This window comes from Pan paniscus, chromosome 4, assembly GCF_029289425.2.
Source record: "Pan paniscus chromosome 4, NHGRI_mPanPan1-v2.0_pri, whole genome shotgun sequence".
NCBI classification, from domain to species: domain Eukaryota; kingdom Metazoa; phylum Chordata; class Mammalia; order Primates; family Hominidae; genus Pan; species Pan paniscus.
The window spans coordinates 126,316,686-126,322,359 of NC_073253.2; the positions used below are offsets into that span (position 1 = coordinate 126,316,686).

At 41.4% G+C, this 5,674-nt stretch overlaps 1 pseudogene; it reads left to right on the forward strand.

The window, feature by feature from the left end:
- Window positions 1–1,319: 1,319 nt before the first annotated feature.
- LOC100989912 (large ribosomal subunit protein uL5-like) lies at window positions 1,320–1,851 on the forward strand (annotated as a pseudogene).
- Window positions 1,852–5,674: the final 3,823 nt, after the last annotated feature.

Below are 5,674 nucleotides of genomic sequence, written 5' to 3' on the forward strand. Positions count from 1 at the left end.
TCCTGTGTCACCTGGATGCAGAAGACATGGGAACTATTGTCTTCTCAACAATGACAATGGAGCACATATTGAACAGAGGATATCTGTTCAAACACCACCCCGAAGTCCCAGAAATGCTGGGTGTGTTCTGCAGCAGGATATGAAAAGTGAAATAAGAAACTTTAAACTATATAAGCAGGCTCGCCTTCTTTTTCATATTTTTCTAGGAAATCAGTGAAACAAGAGAACAGCTCCAAGGACAGGACTTGTATTTGAAAATAATGATAGATGATACATTCTGAACAATTACTTATATGATTTTTTTTCTCTGTCTTCGTTTTCTCTCTCCCAAGCCCACACTTATAAAATATTGCAGTAAAGAAAAGGTCTTCCACTACAAAAAGTGCTTCAGGAAAAAGAGGACATTGTCATTTTTTTCAGGCCCTAAAAATATTGTGTATTGTAGAACTCAAACCCTGGAAAGGAGAAGGAGATTCTAACTTATCTATAAAGCTGAAATCTCCTCTGAAGGAGATTATATACCACAGGATAGAGCCATATCTTTTCCTTTCTCTGGTAGAGAAAGCAAGGCTTCATATTTGAATCTCTAAATTGTACCATTCTGAAAATCCACAAATAAAGAAATGCTTAGGAAAAAAGTGGGCTCCCGCTGACTAATTCTGAAATTGTAAGATTGTTCTCATTTTCATTTCCAGCAACCAAAAGAAGGAACACTTCTGGCCACATTATCTCTCTATTTAAAGGATATGTGGCCAGTCTATGGGAACACCATGGTGGTAACTATGTGATTCTGAGTACTATGACTAACATACTTCTGAAAGCACAGATTTTTGGGGGCTTTTAGAAGATCCTGACAACATTTTAATATTTTATGGAGATATTAAAAGGGATTTCTCTCTTTCTGTATCACTGTAAAAGGAAGAAACAATTTAAAGCAACTTGGCACTCTTAGGAACATATAATTCTTGATGGCAGCTCTTGCCTCTGCAGTTGTTTATATTTCACAATGAGGATTATGTCATTACCCTACAGGTAGCCCCATCCAAATACAATCTTATTACTAAAAGATTCTAGAATTTAATGGCTATCCCACAATAGACTGCTTTTCAGACATCTGTAGGATTTTCCAAATATCAAGGATATAATTTGCTGCATTGAAGTTGAATGAACTGCAAATTTTATTTACAGGTTTTTCATATACAGATATTTCTTGCCTGATCAGAGACTGATGTAGAGCTTCTGAAGCTGCCCAAAATATATCCCATTTGATGTTTCCTAAAGTTCTTTTAAGAGAACCTGAGCTCTTCCTATTCTCTATCATGGCAGATCAAGGTGGAAAGGAGAACCCCATGCAGAAACTTCACATCTGCAAGCTCTGCCTCAACATCTGTGTTGAGGAGAGTGGAGACAGACTAACCCGAGCAGCCAAGGCATTGGAGCAGCTCACAGGGCAGAGTCCTGTGTTTTCCAGAGCTAGATACAATCAGATCCTCTGGCATGCAGAGAAATGAAAAGATTGCTGTCCACTGCACAGTTCAAGGGTCCAAGGCAGAAGAAATCCTGGAGAAAGATCTAAAGGTGCAGAAGTATGAGTTAAGAAAAAATAACTTCTCGGATACTAGAAACTTTGGTTTTGGGATCCAGGAACACATCGATTTGGGTATCATATATGACCCAAGCACTGGTATCTACGGCCTGGACTTCTCTGTGGTGCTGGGTAGGCCAGGTTTCAGCATCACAGACAAGAAGCACAGGACAGGCTGCATTGGGGCCAAACACAGACTCAGCAAAGAGGAGATCATGCGTTGCTTCCAGCATAAGTATGATGGGATCATCCTTCCTGACAAATAAACCCGTTTCCATCCAAAAGGCCAATAAAAAGTTTTTGGTGAAAAAAAAGAGAACCAGAAAGCTCAGCCTTCCTTAGACTTTATTTGCTGGGCACAGAAAATCATGCGCAGCCTTGCCAACCTTCTAAGGAAACAGAGAAAGCCTCATCCCACTGACTCATGACATTTAGAAATAATCTGCCAATGTAGACCTGGTTTCCAGTTTGAGGCCTGAGTCCACTATCATGGTCTTGCATCTGCTGTATTGACTCAGACTATGTAACCATAGTTCAGCCTCGACTTCCCTACTAGAACCTTCAGTTCCTTACCTGGGGGTGATGAGAGGATGGGCAAAGGGGAGTGCTCCCTAGGTTCTCATTCTCCATCTGTCCACTGGGTCCTGTTGCAAGGGGGTAAACCCTGGGAATCCCATTGTCTTTGCCCTCCAGACTCCTGATGTTGTTCCCTAACACTGACCTGTTGATCATCCTCCCTAACAGGGATTAATTCTCATGGACAACTCCAAACTCCCACTTGAGGCAAGAGGCAAAATTGCTATAGATTAGTGCCTTTTGGAGATTTAATTACTAGTTTTTCCAGATATTTTCCTGAAGATGATAAAGAGTCAAAATAGCTGAGCAAGGTGGCTCATGCCTGCAATATCAGCACTTTGGGAGGCTGAGGTGGGAAGATCACTTGAGCCCAGGAAGTCAAGGCTGCAGTGAGCCATGATCACACCACTGCACTACAGCCTGGGCAATACAGCAGGACACTGTCTCAAAAACAAAAAACAAACAAACCAAAAAAAAAAAAGAATGGCAGAGTGGCTAAATAGATTGTTTTGCTTTAATTCTCCGTCTTGACAAAGTTCTTCTTTGATGAATGAATGACTGAAGTTAAAAGTTCACAGGGAAGCAAAAGGAAAAATGAATGAAGTAATCTGGGTAATCAACTGCTGAATAATTTAGAAAAGATATCACATGCTGACAAAATGGGAAGTCTGAGCATATCACTTGTTTGCCCTTTGATGCAATTAATCTTGTGGTATAATGCCAAATCAAGTGTTGTAAGATTTGAGAATGATACATTTAATTCCATGTGCTTAAAACCTTTTTTTTTTTTTTTTTTGAGATGGAGTCTTGCTCTGTCCACCCAGGCTGGAATGCAGTGGCACAATCTCAGCTCACTGGAACCTCTGCCTCCCGGGTTCAAGCAATTCTCCTGCCTCAGTCTCCCAAATAGCTGAGATTACAGGCACCCGCCACCATGCCCGGCTAATTTTTGTATTTTTTCCTAGAGATGTGGTTTCACCATGTTGGCCAAGGTGGTCTCGAACTCCTGACCTTGTGATCTGCCCACCTCGGCCTCCCAAAGTGCTGGGATTACAGGCATGAGCCACCGCACCCAGCCAAAATTTTTAAAAATATGAACGGAAGAATAAAGTTACCCATTCAATTAGATTTATCAAAGACATTATGCCTTCGAACTGAATAATAAAAAAATAATTGCACATTATTTTATCATAATTTGAAATTAAAATGGACATCTATGCCAGAATACTAAATAGTACATTTGTTTCAATGTCATTACATTTTTTTGAATATTATTTTTGCAGAGTAAAAGGATAAGGCAAAGTGTAGTTATTTCAACTGTTATGGTGCCCTCCTCTCAGAGCCATGGCTATACGGGAAGTTATTATTCTATTCTCCCTATTTTGTGTGTGTTTAGAAATTTACATAATAAAGGAAAAAGTTTTTAAATTTCTTGTGAGACACAGATGAGTCAGACCTCTTCACTTTAATTCTCAACAGATGCAGCCTTCCATCTCTCTCTAAAAGCATTCAGTTTCCTGGAACATTTAACATCACCTTCAAAGAATGCTAAGAGCTCTGAACTGCTCTTTCTGTGTCTTATCCCCTCATTCTCTCTAACACCCTGCGTCTTCTACTGACAGCCTGGGATGGCAAACAGACTCTACAATCATCGTGTCTGTGGTCTCAGTTCAACTTTTTACCAGTCTATAAGGCGAAATGGCTGCTTGCCACATCCAGCTGTAAGAAAAGGCAGGCCCTTCTCCATCGTTGTTTAGCCACTAGAGAAAAAAATGCAGAGATGGTGCTTGCAGGCTTAAAGGGGTTTTAGGGAAGTCTCTTTTATCAGCTGAGCTACACACTGATCCCACAAAAAGAGCCAGGTTTTACATCAACCTCTTCTTTTGATCTTCTGTGACCTAGAGACTCACATAACAATAGTGTGCTCTGGCCCCAGACTCTCCAGATTGAATGAACCCTTTCTTTTCTCTTAGTTCCCACTTTGTCTTACTTTTCTTTTTTAACAGCTTTATTGAGATATAATTTATATATCATACAATGCACCCATTTAAAGTGACTAATCCAATGATTCCTAATATGTTCACAGAGTTGTGCAACCATCACCACAATCAAGTCACTGATTCCCTTCTACTTTGTAAGTATCTCCCTTTACATTATAAGAGATTCTCCCTTTGAATTATAAATCCCAGAGTGCACGATGCCCCCTCCCTGTGTCTATGCCTCCCCTATAGCATCTAGCACCAGGTGTCAATATCAGTCATTCTAGATGCTTGTAGTATTATCACTCCCCACTTTTGCCCTTGTTCTAACTCTCTATCCTATGTTCAAATTTATAGAAAAAAGACAAATGTAGGCAGAAGAAAAATAATGTAAATACCATCATCAAACTGCTAATCAAAAAACTCTCTTCTTCTAGCCATGTCCCAATTATTAAGGTTTTGTTCTAAAAATAAAAATTAAAAAAACACTAAACAATTTTGGCTAATATCGTAAAATATGTGTTTCTGCAATGAGGCTGATATGACAGATATCACAAACCAAATATCTTATGCAGCTGTACCAAGTAAGAGCCCTACCAGAACTTATTTCTGACTCTTGTATCCCTCAGTCCAGTCAAGGACATAAAAGAGATTGGAGACACTGGTAGGTTGAGAATATGGTGACAAGATCTCTTTGGAGAGGGCTCTCCTCTCCTCATCTCTAATACTTTCGAGGATGGGTTGAGGTATGCTGCCTTCTATCCCCAAACCTAGTTGGGGAGTCTCAGGGAACCCCTGCAACAGCTTGGAAATGTGCTCCCTGCTATTGGAGACATGAAAGACTGGTGCCTGACTTGGCCTGATGAAGCTCAAGTGGTCTGGGGACTAGGAAGTCTGGAAGCTCATTAACTGCTTGGATACAGTGCCAAGAGACCACTACGGCATCAGGACCGAGCCGAATGATGCTTTGTGTTTCACATCAGGTGTGTGTCAGGAGGGAGAGAGTGTCAGGGAGAGGTTATCCTCCTTCTCAGTCAACAGGACTATTTACAGGAAGGAAGAGCAGAAAGAGGCTGAGGTGTATGGTGGATGCCCAGGAAGCAATCCATCTAAGTCCAGGGAGCTGCATAAGAGAAGCACCCAAGAGAGAAGCGTCGGCTTCATCATCTCCAGACCCACCCTGGAGCATCAGCTTTAACCATCCATATGTCCAGAGAAGCCGAAGCTTCCTAGCCAAGCAGTGCCCTCCCCTACACCTCTGCTTTCTCCTACCCTTAACACTGGCAGTTCCAAAATAGCAGTTTGTGAGATAGGAGGGAGGTGAGATGAGAGAGAACCAGGAACTCACCCTGTCCCTACAGCAGGGAGCAGCCTGGAGCAGGTACAATCTGGGAAACAGGAGAAGGGGCGACCAAGGTCAGATCTTTGTATCCCATGGTCAGGACATTCTAATTACTGAATTGTGAGTGTGTTCATGTCCTAAAGTGACTATAGGATTGTCACATGAGACTGAGTAGAGAGACTGTGGGATTGG